Source organism: Lissotriton helveticus, chromosome 5_1 (assembly GCF_964261635.1).
Source record: "Lissotriton helveticus chromosome 5_1, aLisHel1.1, whole genome shotgun sequence".
NCBI lineage: Eukaryota > Metazoa > Chordata > Amphibia > Caudata > Salamandridae > Lissotriton > Lissotriton helveticus.
Genome location: NC_136065.1, coordinates 1,866,335,899 through 1,866,358,291, shown reverse-complemented (window position 1 = coordinate 1,866,358,291; position 22,393 = coordinate 1,866,335,899). Strand labels below are relative to the sequence as shown.

The window sequence follows — 22,393 nt, the reverse complement described above, 5'->3', positions numbered from 1 at the left end:
AAAACCACAGAACAGGAAGAGTGGGTGAGTCGGTGAAGAATTTTTGGCTAGGGTCTCTACCAGAAAGAGTTACTTATTCTTCTGGCAGACGACTTCTAGCCTCAGATTCCTCACCCTCTAAATAGATACCAAATCAGTGGCTATTAGTTGGCAGGTCTATGAATGGACTCAAACCAGAAAGTACTACAGGACTGAGCCATAAAACGTCCCTCTCGGTAAACCTGGCTTTTCAGATAATAGTGCTATGTGAACATATGGAGGGATGTTTGTCTTACGTCTAGGATAGGGACACCATGTGCTAACGCAGTGGTAGCAGCATTGGCTCTGGTAGAGCTAGCCCACAGCCCTTCTAGGGGCTGCTTCTCTGCCTTCCTTTGTTTTGCACCAATGAATCACCACAAAGAGATGATCGTTCACCTGAAACTCTTTGGTATGATCTATGTAGGAGCTCAGAGCTTTCTCTTGGTTTCCAAGCGGTGGAGTCTCTCCTCCTCCTTAGATGAGCAAGAGAGTGCACAGAATGACGTTGAAACCTGTGGCAGAAGGGATGTCCTAGTCTGCAGACCAGTTTGTCTGGGAAGAAGTTGGTGTACGGTGGATTAGCGCAGAGCCTGGAGTACACTCACATGCCTTGCCGAGGTAATGTCGATGAGGATCACAGTCTTGATGGTAAGAAGCTATTTTATTTTGTGATGTCACAAGAGCAGCAAAGAACATCTGTGGAGCAACTTGAATGTAGTGCTCATCAGATAAATAAGGACGAGATTGAAGTACTGAGGCATTACAAAAGTAAAAGGGGGAAACACATGCTATAGCACTCAAAAATTGCATCACTATGCGTGACTTAAACGATGAGGGCTGAGGAGGCAACAGTAAAAAGGTACAAAGCAGCTGAAGATAACCCTTAATAGTGTTTAAAGTTAGACCATGCCAGGCAAGAGATGAAACAAACAACACATTTGATAGTTTTGCCTGGTGGGGATCAATCTGGTGTGTGCTGCACCAAGTCACAGATTTATAGAGAGTATTCATCGAGGGACGTCTGTCTGCCAAGAGGCCATCAACCACCTCCAGAAGAAGGTCGAAGGTGTTTAGCTGTTGCCACTCAATCTCCATGCATGAAGGTGGAGAGTGCAGAGGTCCAAGTGGAGTATCCGACCCTGTTGTTGCAACAGCAGATCCCCCTGGAAGGTGAGCCTAATAAGAGGTCAGGTGCTCAAGTACATGAGGTCTGAATTCTATACACTCTGTGCCCAATCCAGAGCCACTAGGATGATGTGGGCCCGGTTAGGCCTTAACTTCTTGAGAAATCTGAGCAGTAGTGATATCAGAGGCAAGGCGTACTGGAGTTCTGAGCTCCACTCGAGACAAAATGCATCTCAGAGCAAGAGACACCTTGGCAACTCCAGTGAGCAGAAGTGCTGACATTGTGCATTCTCTGCAGTGGCGAACAGAGCCCTCCCCAAGAGACTTTGCACCTCCTTCTGGATGGAGATGCCATCTGTGATCCATGAGGCATCGACGGCTGAGTTAGTCTGTTCTGGCATTCAAGGAGTCCGCCACATGTTGAACCACCAGGAAAATGCCCCGATGTTCAGGGTCCACAAACCCCCTGCCCAGCTTGTTGCAATACTACTTGAGAAATGGGATTACGTGTCCTAAATGGAAGGTTCCCATTGGATCAGCCGCCCGGCTGGTCATTTCACAATCACGAATCTAAATCAAGAATTGACTTTACATTAATGTCATTAGACATGTTTGACAAAATTAGTTCCTATTTACTTAATAAGCGAATCGACAGTGACCATAGCCAGCAAATAGTGGAATTGTGTTTTGATATCTCCAGACATCAAAGTTATTTAACCACACGAGGTCAGATCATGTCAGTTAATCATAAGAAACTTATCTGGAATCCAGATAAAAAAATATGTTGTGGAAAAAAAGGCCCAAAAATTGGCATTTGATTGTTTTGAGAAGCAAACAACGCAGACAGTAATATTATGTTGGGAACAATTTACTGAAAAGGTAGTAGAGTTGGATAATACAAATATGACTAGTAAGAAATCGAAACTCAGGGGAAAAAAAATAAAAAATGATAACAAAATCAATCTTCCCTACACTATTAAAAAAGCGAGGCGGACTCGTAATAAGCTGAGGAAACAACTTACCAGAACGCCGGATAATGAAGACGTCAGAATACAACTCAGAGATACAAATAGTAATTTGAGGAAATTAATATGGTCTGAAAAAAATAAAATCCAACAAGAGCTATGGACAAAAATTTTCCACGCCACTAATCAAACAAATTCTAGAGAATTTTGGAAAATGATTAACGAAATAAACAGACCAAACAAGCATGTAATAGCCTCGCCAATAACAGAAGAGGACTGGGTAAGGTTCCTTAAAAAAACTCTTTTCACAAAAATAGAAGTAGGTACCAACGGTAGGGGCTATAAAGATCCCACTGTTAGACCAACTGAAATGGATCTGGTGATAAAATTTACAATCGCTGAGGTAGCGAACATAATTAAGAGACAAAAGGATGGAGCTCCGGGTCCAAACGGTATTCCTTTTGCCCTATATAAAGAGGACCCCCTATTATGGGCTACATATCTGACAAAGGTTTTCAACGAAATTATCTATACAGGGAAAATACCACAATCCTGGAGAGGATCACTTATATCGCCTCTGTTCAAAAAGGGTAATTGGCAATTACCGGAGAATTACCGTTTGATCACCCTACAAGATACGGACGCCAAGCTATTCGCAGGACTCTTATTATCAATTCTTACAGACTGGGTTAAGGAAAAATCTATTTTACCCCCCAACCAAACCGGCTTCATTAAGGGTTTAGGCACCACAACCAACCTGTTAATCTTATCAGTTCTAATGGATAAGACTCTTCTTAACAAACAGTCACTTTACTTTTGTTTTGTCGATTTTAGATCGGCTTTTGATTTAGTAAATAGGCCCCTCCTATGGAAAAAACTGGAGGACTACGGAATCCCAGGCTCTCTACTGTCTCTCATTAAGTTACTATACTCTGACAATTGGGTGAAGGTGAGGATAGGGGATGGCCGGGCCATGACCAAAAAAATACCGGTGACTCGTGGCCTTAAGCAGGGATGCGTGCTCGCACCTTTACTTTTCAATTTATTTGTGGCCGACCTTACCAATTCATTAAACGAGGTAAACTCACATCCACCTAGGATAGCCGGAAAGCAAATGTCTAACTTGCTATATGCAGACGATGTGGTTTTGCTGAGCCACACAAAAGTGGGACTGCAGAGATTGATCGACTGTACACTTAAATATGCAAAGGATAACCAAATGACAATTAACGAGACAAAAACAAAAATAATGGTTGTGACAGGAAAAAAAAGACAAAAGACGAAATGGTTGCTGGGACAAACACATCTAGAGCAAGTGGAGAGCTATCGATATCTCGGTGTCCTTTTCAACGAGACCGGAAGCTTTGTACCACAAAGGGAAGATATTGCAAGGAAGGCTAATAGCTTGATTGCGGCATTTAGAACCCTACAAAAGAATCTATCTGTACTGTCACACGGTCCTCTGTTAAAAATTATAACTGCCAAACTACTACCATCCTTAACTTACGGTGGTGAAGTGCTAAATGGGAAGGATGCTGTGCTCATCAACAATGCTGTAGCAAAAACTTATAAAATATTATTTAACCTACCATGTAATGCCTCACAAGCACAAATAAGGATGGAATTTGGTATGAATAATCAAATATATGCCCGCCAAGGCCAAATATTGAAAGTTTGGAATAGAGTAAAAAACGACAAGGACAATCAATCGTCTATAGCTTTGTGGAGAGAGGTTAAAGACAACCAGAAATTGCAAGCGTGGAAATATCTAAACAACGCAAAAGAAGAATTTGGAATATCAGCAATCTGGGAAAACACCGTAACGCAGGAAAGCTTTAAAAAAACAATAAATAAGCTGGTAGCTCACCTATCGCTGCTTAAAGACAAAGCCTTGTTAGCAAAACGCAAGCATTCATGGCCAATCATAAATGGCTACAAAAAAAACCAAGTCCAAGCCTACCTCCATACGGCATGGTCAGCCCAAAGTAAGCGAACATTTATAGGAGCACGCTTTGGTGTATGGCCTGGTTTGTGTCATCTCCCACCTTGGAAACTAAACGAGGGTAATATGCTATGCAGACTTTGCAAGGGGGGAAAAGAAGACATTGTGCACTTGGTATGTTTGTGCCCTGCAATAGCCCCAGAAAGGAGACAAATCCTCAGGAGGTTGTTCAATGCCCGAAACATAAGAACCTGTAGACAAGCAGTAATGGCCTGTCTAAACCCAAATGACCTACCAATGAATGTTGCTTTTGTAAAATTTTTAAATGTGATTGCTAAAGGTCATAAGGACAATGTCATTTAGTTTTATAACTTTTCATTTTTTATTTTAATTATTTTTAAGGCCATTTACTATTTGTATGACGTATAAATGTATATTGATGCTGCTACTTTTTCTAAAGTCACATTTTTGTAAGATTTTAATTAATCAAACAAATAAATTTGAATTGAATTGACTTGAGAAATGTGTGCACTTACAACTCTGCAAACACATTGAACACTTTCAGCTCCTTGACCATTGCTAGTCTGGATTCAGAACTGGTCATAGCACTGAAGTAGCTATGACATACATTGTAGATGATGCCTTGAGGCTACTTGATCAGAACAAACCTTGCCTGCTTATACTCCTTGATCTCTCCTCTGCATTTGATACAGTCAAACATGACAACATGATAAACCTTTTGAAGAAACTTATGGGTTTATCCTGTCCCGTCCTAAAATGGTTTTCCTCCTTCCTTCATAATAGAGCTAAACGAATCAAGGTCAGTCAAACGCTGTCTGACATTACTCCAGTACCTCAAGGATCCACTATCTCCTACGTTTTTCAACTTGTTCATGGAGCAGCTTACTGAAATTATTATACACTCAAATATACAGTACTACATGAACGTGGATGAGACACAGTTATACTTGAAAATGTCCTTGCTTGAAGATATCAAATCTCTTAACTCCATGCAACTGAAAACCCAGTAATGGTTAACTTGCAATCTCCTTATGCTCAATACACTCGACTGAATTTCTCCTCATCGCCCCCTCCAATCACTCTACTTACATGGATGAATGGCTCAAACAGCTGACAGCACTTGACTGCGCCCCACGTTGTAGATTCTACTAGATCTCTAGGCCTTATTTTAGACAAATACCTCAATATGAAAGAGTGCATCAGTTTAACTACCAGAATAGCTAATTACCATTTGAACATTCTAAGAAAAATAAAACCCTTCTTACCTTCAGATGACTTTCAGTTAGCAATCCAATCCCTAGTCTCCCGCCTGGACTACGGGAGTGCCACTCTTGCAGGTCGACCCAAAAGCAGGCAGGCTCTATTAAGGGCCACTCTAAACTCAGCTGCTAGGCTGATCACAGGATCCAAGAAACATGACTACATTACACCGGACCTGAAATACCTCAAAGGGCTCCCGTTTGAAGCAAGAATTCAGTTTAAGATTGCCTGCATGACCCTAAAGGATCTTCATCATAACACAGCCGTCTAACTGGCAAAAAAACCTGAACTATCAGGTGGAAGTCACTCTCTAAGAAGTTCTAATTCTCTATTATTGAAGCCACAGAAGTTCAACAAAAAGAAAACGTATAACTGCTCCTTTTCGGGTCTTCGTACTAGAATATGGAATGCAATTCCTACTGAAACTAGATTTAACCCTTCAATTACCTCCTTCAAAAAAGAATTAAAATTGTTGTGGCTGAATAGATACCTTCAGCAGTAGTCCTTATTGCCTGGAGTTAGAACTATCTTGCCTATCTACATTTTGACTCCCCGAATACTCAAATCAGTTTTTCACTTTATATATTCTGTATCTTTCTGGTTTCTTTTTTTGTTTTTGATATTAAAATCTATTTGCTATTTATGCAACAAACAGCTAACTGCTTTTCTAACTGTTTATTGCCTACGTTTTTGATGTCTTAACTTATTTTGCTGTTTGTACAGCGCTCTGATACCCAGACGGGTCATGTTAGGCTATATAAAACTCTGAAATAAATGCATAAAAAAAATAATAATAATACCACGTCAGTGGTGTTGACTGAACACCTGAACCAGCCTTCCCTTAAAGGAAGGAAGAAATGCTTTCAATGCCAGGCAAATCACTCTCAGTTCCAAAAGGTTGAGGTGGAGCTGAAACTCTGGCAGAAAACAGAGTTCTCTGATCTCTATTTCTCCCAGATGGCAGCTCCAACCCAGAAGTGATGCACCTGTGATTACAGTAAGCTCTGGGTGGGGAAGGGAGAGGGATCTGCCGCAGATCCAATCGTGGTCCATGAGCCATCACTGCAGGCATTTTGCAGTTTCCTTTGATATCTGGACCAGGTCGGCGCGATTTCCTGGATGCTGCACCCACTGGGACTTTAGGTCCCACTGTACAGCCCACATATGCCAGCCAGGATGCAGGAGGCCATCAGGCCTAGCAGCCTCAGAGTGGGTCTCACTGAAATCAAGATCAAGATCAAGGCTGAAACATCTGAATTATAGCCTGAATATCCTGGACTCGCTGTTTGAGGATAGGCCCAAAACCGCTCTGTATCCAGAACAGCTCTGATGAAAAGGAGCGTCTGAGTCAGGTGTGACTTCGTCGTACTGATAGTGAACCCCAGCGAATGTAGGTGGTCAGCCGTAGTCTGGAGGTGGGAGAAGACTGCCTGGGGGGAGATCGCCTTCAACAGCCAGTTATCGAGGTAGGAAAGACTGGAACTTATGACAACTGCAGATGTGCTGAAACCACCATCACCTTGAGGTTTGTGGGAGCTAACTCTGTTGCCACAGGTGGACCGAGGTGCATTCTGACCATGGTGGCTAGAGTTAAAAGGACATGGCGAATAGCCACCACCATAGCCAGAAAAGGAACAGAAGGCGAATAGGGCTGTCGAAGGGCCATAGTGTGCCCCACTAACCCACTGGTGGCCCTATTCTCCTTGAAGCAATCAAGTGCTGAATCCACCTTGCCGCCAAAGTGGCGAGTGCCGTCAAAATACATGTCCATAAAGGATGCCTAGACATCCCTGAAAAGCCATTTACCAGCCAGGCATGATGTTGTATCCAAACCTACATCTGACGTGTGAACTTTGCTGCATCTCTCTAATCAGCAATAGCTTGGAAAAGTATGGCTCGGACCACCTCGGACACCACATGCAGCACTTGTGCAACCGTATACCATACAGTATGGGACTAGCAGTACAATAAGCAAGAGGAGTTCACAAACCACACTACAAGACTGGTGGAACACAACATTCATTTACCAAAGGTATCCGGCCTCTTGGATTCCCTTATCGGTGGTGTAGTAAGGAATGAGCCGGAGTTTGCTTTTGTAAGCCGAACCCTGGAACGGTATGCAACGTTTACAACTAAATTTTTACAACGCACTACCATTACAACGCAGGTATTACCACGCATACCATTACAACGCATTGCACTGGGGGCGCTCTAGGGTAAGTAATAAGTTTAATTTTCTATCCAACACCTTCCCTAGTGTCCACGGGGGCTGGAGTTGGAATAGAAAATTATACTTACCACTATCCAGCACCTCTAAGCGCTATGCGTTGTAACGGTATTCGTTGTAAATACCGTGTTGTAAAGGTATGCGTGGTAAAAGTATGCGTTGTAACGTCATACATCCCCCTGGACCACCAGGCTCTCAGGATAGGGATGCTGATTAGGTCCCCTGGAGCGGGGCAAATATAGGGGGAGACTGTCCTTTGTACAGGAATGCCTGTGCAAGGCTTGGCCTCGAACTTGAGCAGGACATCAGTCACAGTTTCATTGAAGGGGAGTAGGGGCTCTGAAGGGGAAACCCTAGGTTGAAGCATCTCTGTCAAGACCGTGTGCTTGACCTCAACCATAGGCAGCTGAAGGTCCAAGACCTGAGCAGACCCGCCAGAACACCAATGCAAAGAACGCCCCTTCCTCCCTAGCCACAGTGACAGGAGAAAGAAGACCACGGTCTGGTGAAGTGTTCAAACGACTGGCATCAGCCAGGTCCTCATACCAGCTGTAGTGGGCCATGGACCCTTCTAGGAATCAGAATAAAAATAAGGATCCTCAGATCTCCTCCATTTGAGTTCCTAGTGAGCCCTTCAAGGAAATAGGGCTCCATCTCTGCGTGGGTCTGGTCAGCGCTGGAGCAGATGTTGGGCGAGGCCGGTCCGTCTCCGCATCGGAGTCAGGAATCACAATGAGTTCAGTGGCCCTGAGAAGGGCACCACTGGAACAGTTCCCAGAGGAGGTTGCCAAATTGCGGTCGGGACGATCTGGATCCACCAATGGATCTTGAGGGCCTGATTGGTGCAGAGGACAGAGCCGCTGGTGGAGTCTCTCACGAACCAATGGGCCCCAGAGGCACTATATAGAGGTCCGGCTGCCCAAAAATGAGGTTCATGGCCTCGTTAGACTAAGTTGGGCAGGGTCGCTCCAGCCCTGGAAAATTTGGGGAAGCGCAGAGCGAACCCAGGGTCAGGTGCAGGATCCAAAGGAACAACCTGGGAGCGGGGCCTGAAATTGTGGCAGCATTCCCGTGCCTCATCCGATGAATGGGACCAATGCTTCGACTTCTTGTTCGACTTACATGATGAAGTCCGGGATTGGCGTGGCCATGGTTGCAATGGAGGTGGACAGGTTCTCCGACGCATGCGGCACACTGGAGTATGTATCATGAACCGCCCAATCCAGCCCAATAGCCCCGTGGAGCAGGGCACCTAGGATACAGGAGACTGCCAAGTGGCTGACTGGCCCCAGGAAAGCCTTCGGAGATGGCAACGTGGGAGCCATCTGCCTGAGCAGCAGACATGCAAGATGGCACCCAGCTGGTCACGTGGACAGCCAGTAGGGCCCCGAAGAGGCAGGAGAGAGCCCAGTCCCTACACTGTGAGTTTGTGCCCCATGGCCCCACTGTGTTCAATCAACAGGGGCCTGGGAGCACTGGAAGATATCCACAAAAGAGCTGCTCACGGACGGGGGACCGGGGGCAGTAACAGAGGTACCTCAAGCTCCAACAATCATGGATGGTTTAGGGCAACAATTGGAGTACCATGTTCCCAGCCTGCTTTCAAGTTACTGTGGACAATGCTACCCATTTCTTCACCCAGGTGGAAGAGGTATGGGACTGGCTGGAGCGCAGGGCCATCCGATGGCACAAGATTGGGGAGGTGAGCACTCCCCTGAATTGCAGACTCGGGGACAACAGCAGTGTTTATACTGGTGGTCAAGGGTGACCCCCAGCATGGCCGAGGCACAGGCGGAGAGAGGCAATGTGGTTGCGGAGTTGCAACAACGCCGCCTGCAGCCTGGTACAAACTGCCGGGAACTCCTAGACAGTGACCATGACAAGCCAGCAGGAGAATCAACAGGGTCTGTGAGGACCCAGAGGAGCTGGACCTCCCAAAGGTCACCCCCATGACGGCAGGCGGGACCATCTGTAGGGGTATCAATGGATGTACGGGGGAATTCAGGAGGATGGGTGGCATGCAAATGGGGTCACTGTGCTCGGAAGGAGCCTAAACGAGCTGTGCTGGCCACACTGGACCCTTATTGAAGTAGCCAGACACAATGGTAAGCCATGAACGAAGTTGGGGGGGAGGTGGGGGGAACAGGTGCCTCATACATTGGGGAGGTGTGTTGGATTGAAGGCAAGTTGGACAGTAGGCCAGGACTGGGGCACTCCGAACACTTATAGCACTGCTTAAAATGGGTCTGAAAACAATAGGAGGGGACTCCTCCTTTATGATTCTTTTATGGACCGTGAATGGGCTAGGAAATAAACTGAAGAGAGGGCTGGCCCAGCTGTACTTGACGCGACACTCCCCCGACTTGATCCTGTTGCAGGAAACACACTTGCGGAGTTCCCACTCCCACTGCGACTTTCTAAAGAGTGGTAGGTAAAAAAACTTGATACACATGGGATGTTCTGCCAGGGCCAAGGGAGGGTGGCTCTCCTGGTCCCAACATTCACGCTATTCCAAATCACAAAGACATGGGCAGACCTATCAGGATGCTGGGCGGCGGTAGGGAGTAGAGGGGGAGTGGGGTGACTTGGAACAGTGAACCTCCGATAATGGCCTCCTGGTACATTTACTGCTTGGTAGGCAGGGGCCTGGCCTGGAGAGATTCGGTAAAAGGACTGCTGACTGCCCAGAGGCACGGATACTGATTGGTGGGACCTTAACTTGACCCTTTCATGGGGAGATTAATAACTTGGTACACACAGGGGGACACCCAGGGATGACCCACAACTCTGCTCCTTTCTAGGGACCATGGGACTGGAGGACCTATGATTGGTGAAGCATCCGGGGAATATACAGTTCTCCCATGCAGCCACTCATTTTCTGGTGCCAGGGTCTCAACATCACAGATACAGGAACACAGTTTAAGAGACATATCGGAACATTTCCTAATCACCACGGAACTATGAGTGCATGGGGCTCGAGCTAGAGCTTGTTGGCACTTAGACCCGTGGGAGCAGACAGACTGGGACACTAGACGCTCTATTTCAGAGATGTCTAACCCGTATTTCCAACAGAATGAAGGCTCTGGGACAGTACTCTAGGAGAACTATAAAACAGTGGCATGAGGCCATCTTAACACATATGGTGGGTAAAAAACGGGAGACTCCGCTGAGTGGAGGAACTAGAACGGGAGATAACAGATGGAGAATGGAGAGGCAGCCTATGCAGAACAACTGGATTTGGAGCAGGCAGACCTTAGCTCAGCTGAGGGAGGAATAGAGGCACCTAGTCCACCAAGAGTCAAGGATACAGTACAGGACACGACAGAGTAGACTTTAAGAGACAGGGAAGAAGGCGGGGTAGATGCTGACTTAGTTGGCCAAAAAGGACAAGGGCCTACAATGCATTTCGGCAGTCTGCACACAGAAGGGGAACTGGCAGAAATACTGGCTGCTATAGCCCACACCTTTGCACATTATCTATAAGGGTTGTACACCTCCTGCCTCTCCAAAAACGGAGGAAGCAGACATGCACAGTTTTGTGCATGATCTTCCGGTGTCTAAACTGAGCAGGGAGGCCACGGGCGCATTTGAAGTAGCTATTATGGAGAGAAACATTGTGGATGCCTTGGCATGCCCTGGGTCCTAATGGTCTTCCCCCTGAATTTTTTTAAATCGTATGGAGCAAGGTGCTAAAACCCTTCCATGACATGTATTGCGAGGCCGTAACCTGGGGCAAGCTACCGCAGGATCTTAGGCAAACATTGCCTGTGCAGATTCATAAACCCGGGAAGCCACCAGAGCACTGCACCTCATAAGGGCCAATATCCCTCTTGAATGTGGAAACAAATGTGCTTGCATAAATCTTAGAGAATCGTCTTCTGTAGGTGGTTGACAGCATGGTGGCTCTGGACCAATCAGGCCTTATGTCTCATAGGTTCACATGGCATGATCTCTGGCGGCTCTCCGGCTGTTTTGCTAGAAAGCTACAGGTGCAGGAGCCAGCGGTACTCCTGGTGCTGGACACCAAGAAGGCGTTTGATTCACTAGAATGGCCTTACCTGATGACAGTTTTGGAGCATATGGGTTCCAGCCCAATGTACTGGGCAAAGTGACATTCTCGATCATAGGCCGTTGGCCAGGATGCGGGTGAATGAAAAGCGGTGGCTGGGGAGGCTGAGATGGGTGGGGCGACTGTCGCTGGAGATGCCGTTGAGGGGCTCAAGAATGTTGGCGGAGCTCTGAGGGGGAGGGGCGTCAGGACATAGAATAGAATAGAAAGAGGATTTGTAGAGCGCGGTAGTTACCCTCAGGCGTCCTAGCGCTAACAGAGTGGTGAGCAGGAACGGACACAGATGGATTAGTCCGGATGAGAGAAAAGCAGAGTCTTTAGGTGTTTACGGAAAGTCAGCAGGTTGGGCTCTGCCCGGAGATGGAGGGGGAGGGAGTTCCAGAGTCTAGGTGCGTTGAACGAGAAAGCTCGACCTCCGCATCTGGCCCTTCTAATCTTGGGAACCATGGCTAGGAAGGAGGTAGATGATCTCAGATGTCTTGTGGGGTGATAACGAGTGACAAGAGAGTGATTAATAGGAGGGCCTGTCCTCCAAAAGGCTCGATGGGTGATACAAAGGGACTTAAATTCGACTCTCCGCCTCACTGGAAGCCAGTGTAGACCTCTGATGCCGGCCTTAGCTGAGATACGTCGTGGGATTTGAAGCAGTGTACGTGCTGCACAGTTCTGGACAGTTTGTAGCATATTCAGGGTAGACTGGGGGGCGCCCAAATAAAGGGCGTTACCAAAATCCAATCTAGAGAGAATAAGTCCCTGAATCATTATTTTCCTGGCTTCCAGGGGCAGTAAGGGGAGGATCTTGCGAAGGAGCCTGATCAAACCAAAGCAGGTTGCTGACAGCTTAGCAGCTTGATCGTTGAGGTTAAGAGTTCTTTCAAGCCAGAAGCCCAGGCTTTTGATTTTATCCTTCGAAGCAGGGGGTGGGCCAAGTGAGGGGGGCCAGAGTAGCTTGATTGCAGAGGGTGAGGGATTTCCTAAGAGCATTAGCTCAGTTTTATCACTATTTAACTTACGATGGGACGTGGTCATCCATCTAGTGATCTCTTCCAAACAAGTGGTAAGATTGCTGGGATAGGACTACAGTTGACTGAGGGAAACCACTAGCTGGGTGTCGTCCGCATTCGTGATGATTTTTACTCCGAACGGACGAACTACCTCAGCCAGTGGTTCCATGTACACATTAAATAGTGTTGGGCTCAAAGCCGATCCCTGGGGGATGCCACAGATCAGAGGTTTGCGCCGAGACATAGTACCACCCTCGAACACTTGGAAGGATCGATCGGAAAGGAAGGACTCTAGCCAGAGTCTAGCTTTTCCAGACACCCCGATCCTCGCCAACCGACAAAGCAGCGTGTTATTATTGACAGTGTCGAAGGCGGCACTAAGGTCCAGGAGGATTATGGCTGCTGACCCCCTGGTCCAAGATCTTCCGTGCCTCCTCCGTCACTGCCAATAACGCTGTCTCGGTCCATGTTTGAGGCGAAAGCCAGTCTGTGAAATATCAAGTAGGTGACTTGATTCGATGTACTCCATTAAAACGGAGTTAACATGTTTTTCGAGCAGCTTGCTCACCCATGGGAGCAAAGAGATTGGACGATAGTTTTTGGGGTCTGCCTGGTCCAAATTTGGTTTCTTCAATAATGCCCTGACCATGGCCCGTTTCCAGAGGAGCGGGACTGCACTAGAAGTGAGCGAGGAATTCACAAGGTGGAGTATGGTGGGAAGAATACTGTCGCAGACCATTTTTAAGGTCCGCGGCGGAGCTGGATCCATGGGAGAGCCAGATTTTACCCGTAAGACCAAGGAGGTGAGAGTGTCTAATGTGATCAGAGGAAAGAACTGCAAAGAGGGAGAGGCTTGGGTTTCGGGAGTGGAGGTATGAACCGGAGGGGGGACTGATGGAGAAAGAGCAGAACTTGGGGAAAAAGTGGAGTAAATAGCGTGGATTTTTTCCAGAAAATAGACCGGCAGATCATCACAGCGGCCCTGAGCACTGAGAGGGTTGGGAGGCGGTTCTTGTCGTTTTAGGAGGGTCTTAGCAATCCGGTAAATTTCCTTTGGTTTGGAGACTGCTAAGTTAATTTCTTCTGCAAAAAAGCTGATTGTGCAGCTTTAATTTCACTTTTATAGGACCTAATCATGTCTCTGTAGATGATCTTACTGACCGGGGAAAAATCAAGTCTCAATTTCCTTTCGAGACATCTACATTTACTTTTCAGCTCCCGCAGCTCGGGGGAATACCAAGGGGCGGTTTTAGAGCTGCGTTTCACCTCCACTCACCTTAGCGGGAGAATCGCATCTAAAGAATTACTGATCCACATATTAAAGTCTTCATTGGCTGCGGTGGGATCCAGGTTAATAGGGGGTCTGGTATTATCCAGGACTTTTGCCAATCGCATACCGAGAGCTTCAACCATTTCCTCAAGAGAGGTGTGTCTGCTGGTTGTATAGGATGGAGGTTGGGAATAGTCCACGTGAAAGGGATAAGATGGTGATCAGACCATGGAATGGGGAGTGGCGGATCGACTTCCAGCCCTACACAATTGCTAAATAAAGGGTCAAGAAGATGACCCTTTATATGAGTGGGACTTGCTACGCGTTGGGAAAGTTGCAAGGCTGCTAAGCTGTTGATGAAGTGGAGGGCGGACGGGTTCGAAGCCTCGTCCAGATGGATGTTGTGGTCTCCCAAAATAGTAAAATTGGCGGGCATAGTTGCTAGATCTAACAATAAGGAGCTTAGAGGGAAAAAAAGGATCATAGGTCGCCTTCCACTCAACAACTTTACAAAAACCAGAACCTAGACCCTAGGCACTATATAATTTTATACTTAATGGTGTATCATATATCGCAAAATATTACATTAGAGCTGGCCTCCCCTATTTCAATTTACTCTTTTTTTCACTTACACTGCACGTTTGTCACAAACATATTCTTTGTTTGTTTATCTGGACACAATTATTTTCGAGCTTGATGGCACCAATGATGAGAACAGGGCAACCCTGGTGAGTACCTGCCAGGTTCCCGCTGGTGGTGCGCCCGTGAGGTGCCATCTCGCTCACACACACTTTTTTCCTTTGTCTGAATGGGACACCAGGGTGTGTGTTTTTTGTATTCTGGCAACTGTGTGATTTTTACAAGTAGGGACTGGGCAAATTTTAAATACGGCACAATATGGATGCATCTCCTACCCCAGTAAATTGAAATAGGGGAGGCCAGCTCTAATGTAATATTTTGCGATATATGATACACCATTAAGTATAAAATTATATAGTGCCTAGGGTCTAGGTTCTGGGCATAGTTGCTAGGCCTGCTGCTAGTGGGGGGGGAGATTTTCCGCAAAGTCTATTATACTTCCCACATAAGGTGGTAGTGGGGGAGAACTCTAAGGCAAATATTAAACTTTCGCAGCTCGGGATGGGGGAGTGAGAGATTCGACACTGGAACGAATCTCTGAAAATGATGGCTAGTCCCCCTCCTTTCCCTGTTTTCCGGTTCTCATGGACCACTTGATACCCTTGGGGGATGGCCTGAACCAGATCCGGTTCGGACTCATCAGTGAGCCAGGTTTCGGTCAGGAACAGGCCGTCTGGATCAAGATCCTGAATAAGAAGATTAATTTCATGGGAGTGTTTCACTAATGATCTACAGTTCAGAAGGAACATATTATATTTGGCCAAAGGGATGTTACTAGTTAGGGAGGGTTTTAGTTCAAACCCGCACATGGGGCAGACGGTTTGAGGGTGATCAGGGGGCCAGGAATGATCACATGAAATAGAGGAGTGAGTCCTAAGTGCGTACAACTCACTCGGGTCAACTCCTTCTTTCTGGCGTCCGAGATGTATGGGACATGGCCCCTAGCCCCGGTCTGCCGCGGACGGGCGCAGACGGGCTTGACGCCGGCGGCGCGCCCGCTGCCCGCGTCCGCTGCGCGGCCTAGACATCAAGAGATTAAATCCCAAAGGGAGGGGTCAGGGGGGAGTGTCTCGTTTTCTCCCCGGTCCGCCCTCCACACAAACAGCCTACAGCTGCGGTGGAACGGGGTCGGAGCGGGAGGCATGCGGCGTCAGGACTTGTCTTCCAGAGAATGAGGTAGGTTGGTTTAAAATCCGTGGCAAAGTGCAAAGTGCAGGTTAAAAAAAGACACGAACAAAGGACACACACACGCCGACACAAGGGTACGGCCAACACGCTCTCACAATCTGACATGACATTGGAACACAATTAGAATCGTTAAGGTGGGTGACTTCCGTGGGCACACATAGTGGTTGACGTTTGCAGACTTGCAGAGCCAACAGGACATGCCAGTGGGACAGTTTCTGCGCTACCTGTAGGTCAGGTCCATCCTGAGCCGAAGGATCTCCTACCCTTAGGACCTGCAATACAAGAGCCCACTGGAGCATCGAGTACTAGGGGCCTGCTTCATAGACATGCCACATCCCAACTGTTTTCCAAACTCCTTTGAAATAGCCAGGCCTACTGCAGAAGCTAAGGAAGTAGTGAGAGGGAGACCTGGGCAAGCTGGAAGATGACAAGTAGGGGAGAGGGCTTGAGATACCACTGGGAGGTTGCCATCAGAGAGGGGTTCCGGCTTATTGAGCTAAAGTTGCTGCACTGAGCTTACTTTACACACGAGGCTCCACGCCATGGGTCTCAGCGGCTCTAGCCGATGCCTAAGGGGATGTGGCCAAGGGGGAACATTGGTCCACATGCTATATGACAGCCCAAAAGTGAGTGTTTTGGATAGGGATACATCAGAAGCTTTCCGGGTGCTGGAAGAGGCCCTGAAACTCACCCCCACCGACTGATCCTCCTGGGTGTCTGGAGGGAGGTAACCCTGGATGGATACACAGTCACTCTCTTCAACTTAGCTCTGGCAGTTTCACAAAAGGATGTGAAAGGATATTGGGAGTGAGCTCAGGTCCCTGCTTTAAGAGGCTGGATATCTAACATGGAATGGAGCAAGCAGGCAGAGAAGCAGCAGATATACCAGGCAAGGGGTTGCCCCTGGAAATTCGCAAAGATATGGGACCCATGGTCAACAGGGAGAGTGAGAATAGCGGGTCTTGTAGAGAAAACGCCAGAGGTAAGTGAACTAGTGGCTGCGAGCAACCTGGTGAAGGGGTATGTTCCCAGTTGGTGGATGCATCCTGACCCAAGAATGGACTTGCAGTACCTATGGAACAGGGTATTGTCTGATAGGTTTGGTTGGTCATATTACATCGAATGCGTTGTGTTTTGGGCAGCAGCATAATAAAGTTTCAAACATTTTTTTAAAGAAAAAGGTTCGGGATCACAATGATGACTGGCATGAGCGATTCCGAGAGCAGTCCCAGAACCTCCCTCACGATGGGACCTCGAGCAGCCAGAAGCTTCATGGCCTTTTGGAATCATAGCCCTGCAATCCGAGCAGCACTTTAGGTCATGGTCAAGCTCCAGGTGCCACAGACACACCAAATGGGGGTCTGTCACAGACATTTGCCTGTGGGGTGCACCACAAGGCCTCAAACCAGTTGGTTGTTATGGAGACATACTCCAAAACGGATGAAAAATGTAGTCAAATAAAGACCTAGTCCTGATCCAAGCTGATGTTGCAGAAAAGAAGAAACTGAAGTTTGCACACTAGGATGGTGTATATTTGGCACCGTGCACATCACTACGGACGTCGACGTCACTATGCGGAACGGAAGGAATCCACCTACCGGCATGCGAGGAGACTGCGCAGTAATTTCTCTATCAAGTCCGATACCTGGAGAATAGTCTAAGGAAAGGAATCTGCAGTAAGAAGCCACTATCACAAATGTTTTATTTTATGAATGGCTCATAACTCTAGGAGTCACAGTCCGGAGAGGGTGGGGGGTTATAGGGAATAAATTAGGGTTTATCTTGCTGGTGGAAGCTTGGATAACCAATCTCTGATGTGGGATGTTTTGTAAGGAAATCAGGGCCACCAAGCGTCACTCTGTAATGTCTGAGCACCTACCGAGTCATCGGTGAACAAGACCAGAACTTTAAGAAAATGCCCATTAAGGTCAGTTCGGAATTCATTGAACGGAAGCAAGAGTTGAGATGAGGCTGGCCAAGGAGTTTGCTAAATTTCTGCAAGGGCATTTATCTTGACTTCAACAGCAAGCAGTTGAAGATCCAGTACTCCCGCTGCTCTTCGAATTACTACAGCAAAGTAATCACTCTCTTCCATTGGGGTCCAAAAGGTCAATTCAACCGTGTATCAGGGAAAGTATCAAGCCAACTGACAATCTGTGAGTCCATGTAAAAAGTATCAACAAGGGTTGCGGCCAGCTCTGTTCAGCGTTGGAGTCAAAAAGACAACGGAGCCTCTGAGGGTGTGGTGCCTCTGTGGTAGTGAAAACATAGAACAAGACACAGATTGTATGGTGACCGGGTGTGCTATAGTAGATTCGGAGAACAACCTTGGTTGGGATTGAGTCATAGGAGGCTCGGGTCAGACACCGGAACCAGCAGAGGTTTTGTCTCTATAATTTGCAGCTGGGGTGCACTGCCTGTGATGGGTCCAAGGGGTTCAGACAGCACTGAGGATGGATCAGCCGTCAGTAACTCAACTGTGGATCCCTAGTGCCCCAGGTGCTCCAGAGGGTGCCATAAGAGTTTCAAAAGTAAGGAGTCTGGCCTCCTTACATGCCTCAATCTACTGCAGCATCAAAGATGATGGCCCAGGAAATTCAAGGCACATTTTAATCAACTGCAGGATCTGTTTCTTAGCCGGAGACTGGGAGGGACACCAACTAATATTGTGATGCCCTCATACATTCTCTTTAGACAGAGAGGTTGGATGGGGGCAAGTCTCAGTTTGCTTCTTTTTGGTTTAATTTGGGCTAGAGGACTTCAACTGTGAAGAGCACTAACTACTGGCTGGAATGAGAGCATATATTTGCCCTTGACTTCGAGCATGACTTAGTATAGACCGGGTTATACTGCTTATGTTCTTAACATACAGTTTCGCTTCTTTATCCCTGATCGCCTTTGGTTGCACTCCTTGTACAATTAAAGATACACAACATGGTTTTCGGTGACCGACATCTGATTTTCACATGTGCAACATTGGTTTGAAGCCTGTAGTTTTAGGAGAGGCTATCATACCCTTGCACTCTGGATTTCGTACTGGGGCGTCAAACATCTCAAGCAAGCTTTATTCGACGATTGTCATAAAAGCATATTCCACATATAAAAAGTACATGCATAAAATGAATAAAACGAAGTTAAAATTCCAGATAATAAAATTCATAAAATACATAAAATACAATCAATTCATTACAAATACAGGCATGGACGATACTATTGCACAATGATTTAGCAAAGATGCTTGGCCTACATAATTCTGATTATTCTTTCAGCAATTGGCCTCTAATTGACCATGCCCAGCCTAAAATTTTGCCACCGCTATATACACGGTCATGTTTGGGCAGGTACGAATAATCCTAATTGCAACTAGTCCACTACTAGTGCCCAGTAGCCTACACATCGGGCGTAGCCACTTCCGGCGAGGCGCCGCGTACACTGGGCACTCAAACAGGAGGTGGCCAATGGTTTCAGGAATATCCAGACAAGCTGGACAGGCAACCTTACCCCCCGCTAGTCCACCTATTAGAAAACGCCCTTACTGGTAAGCTTCCTATTCTTAATTGGAAGTAGAGCTTACGGTCAAGGGGCTTCGTGATGGTGTGCCAAAATTCCTCAAGTTTAGGCCGCTCTTTAATTTCCAAGAACAAAACCGTGAGAGAGTGGGAAGGAGTGCTACTAAAGGCTTTTAAGGCCACACGGTTCCAATACAAGTTCTTAAGTACCTTCTTTGGTGGGAACCTAGCATTTGATGGGTCTTCCCACAGTTCTCCTAGGCCTAAATCAAGAAGAACACTCCAAATATGTCCTAGCCACTTGATTTTCCGGGAACCGTCACTTTTAATTACATTCATCAACCCCCTGGTGTATGTGTCCAGTTCAGGCGTAGTCCAAATCCGCCTCCAATATAAAATTGGGCGCAAGGATGCAATTAGAGCTATTGGCGATAGGCCCAGATCATAAAATAGGGGGCTCAGTGGGGTGCTCTGGGGTAGTTTTATTAATTTCCTGAGAAATTAATTTTCTGAAGCTAGTATCCCCCTTAAATTCTCATTTCCCCACAATTCTACTCCGTACAAAGTGGAACTAACTACTTTGCCATTATAAACCGATAGCACTGGAGTTATCGGCTTAGTCAAAGACCTGGAGTGTTCTAGGCTCAAAGCTCCGGAGAGCTGGCGATGCTTCAAGGAAGCCAGCTCAATCTGCTGCCTCCAGGATAAATCCTGTTGGATGCAGACACCCAGGTAGCTAAATGCCTGTACCTTCTGTACTGGGGAGTCATTGAAAGGGGCAGATGAGCTTTGATGCAAATTTGAAGACATGGAAAGAAAGAAACTGAAGACCACACGCAGTGACACATATATGCGGCTCCATCTGTCACTTCTGGGGTGTTATGGAGTCAATGCAAAAAAGCACGGCTAAGAACATTCCCGGTTCCAGTCTGACACCTGGGGAATATTCTAAAGGTGAGGAATCTGTGATTAGAAGTATTCATCAGAAGACAAATCTTTCTTCCTGCTGGATTTGCAATCACTTGATCGCCAATGTCCTGGGGTGTCTGCCTCTAATAAGAGCAACCCCAAGCAAATATGAAACTTGCCTCAGTTTATTCAACCATAGGCTCTTACTACCTGAATCTGCAGGTCCCACCCACGAGTCTTGGCTAAATCTAGAAGATTACACAATCCCATCAGTTAACATTTGTTTGACTTTATTCACCTTGCTTAATCTGAACGGGGGCAAAATACTAACTGGAGTATATTTGTGGGCCAAAGTGAATGTGACATTGTCTTAGAGACCACACAGGACGATGTCCTTCCCTATATACACATTGTTTTCCTACAATTAGCTTGTGTCACAAATGTTATCGAAAGGAAAATGCACATTTGATCTGTGCCACAATTTCAACCCTGGCTGCCCCAAGATTGGGGTGCGGTATGTTATGAGGTCCCAGCAATCAGACCCTCTGCATCCATCCCCTTCAACTATGGCAAAGGTGCTGTGGGGTCTCTGAAACAAAGATTTTTATCATCTTGTTTCTGAACTATGATGTAGTGGGGACCACTATAGAAACAATATACTGCAATAACTTGCATCTAATGCTACTGCCATTTCTTTAGACCTCATAAGCTATCAGCTGAACACCGAGAGAACCATGCTCTTACAGAAGAGAACGGCCCTGGACTATGTCCTTTTGGCTAATGGTGGGGGGGAAGATGGAGATTGCAGCATAGTACGGTCAGAATGTTGCACTTCTATCCTTAACACCTCCCTCAGTATTCATTAACAGCAAGAACATATTAGAAGCAGAGTTAGAGAACTGCATGAGCTTCAAAGTGGTTTAGACAAGAACATCAATGGTGTCCGGTCTTGGATAACTCAATTTTTGGCGAAATGGGGAATGAAGTTTTTTTAAACAGTAATAGTAGTGAATCCTGTCATTTTTACCTTTTATGTTTTGAATAAACAGATTTATTCATCATTCAACGCGTGCAAAAATAAAGGTGTTACCCCTGCTTATTCACTCAATATTGCAGATGATGTAAAATGTTACAGTGAACAATACACAACTGACGTGATCAGACTGTATGCTATTGATTTATTGAGATGATCTGACTTCATACTATTGAATTATTGAAGTGATCAGACTGCCAGCTGTTGACTTACGGAGAGTTTCTAACTCCTAGAGAAATAGTGTTGTGTGTTGAGAGTGATCACACAGTGACATACATGCTTCAAAATGTGTGTATATGTACAAATTGACAAAGATGTAAGCCGCAGGGCACACAGACCACAAAAGTAGTTCAGACAAGTACTGTTAAGGAGTCTACACTTAACACATGATTTCTAGTCTACTTGTTGTGTAGTCGACATCGTTTTGACTTGCTAATTATCCAAGAGTCATCATCAAGTTAAGACGACTGACTGATAGAATCACAAAGTGGGAGGATCCAAAGGACTCTGGAATTACGGCCTCCTAGAGGACTGACCAAGGCACTGGGGGAAGGAAGGGGTCAAAGGGTGCTAAGTGAAGAGGATGCGTGTGATACGGTACAGTACACGAGCGAGCCAGTGGTCAGTCCAAAATAGGGTAGACCAAGTCTGCATCAGGAGTTAGAAGGAGTAACTAGGAAAATTTAGCATCCCAACAACTGTACCTGTCTGTGGGCAGCAGTTACACATGAGGAGATGAACTCTGCGGTACATAAAAGGTTTATTAGTGTGCTTTCTACCAGAGGGAAGGGGACATGAAGAGAGATCAATACAGGAAAAGTGATCCGCACCATAGCACTGAGTGTCCACAACCAGAAAGCAATGCTATGTGGATTAATTACGAAAGAGATACATTTTTGACACGCTTCCAGCAGAGAACTGTTGCGCCCAGGGTTCCTACTTGGGTGGCAGTGCATGAGCACCGGTTTTATAAGCTTATTTTTAAAACAAAACGCTTTATTTTCCAATTCAAAATTTTGAAAATTATTTCAGGTGCTGCGTAATCTGGAGAAATTCTGACGAGAACTCGAACACCTGGAGGGAGGGACATGAGCTGAAGGAAAAGGGTGTGCATAGCCAGTCAGTCCAAACTAGAACATTTCACCTAACTCTACGTGGGTAATAACATCATGTCTGAACAATTTTTGACCCGCCAATCAAAGAATCTGGCA

General features: G+C 46.4%; 1 protein-coding gene across 2 annotated transcripts in view; it reads right to left on the bottom strand.

The window, feature by feature from the left end:
• Positions 1–22,393, bottom strand: part of BRCA1 (BRCA1 DNA repair associated) — a 553,713-nt gene that overhangs the window by 69,922 nt on the left and 461,398 nt on the right. The window lies entirely within an intron of this gene.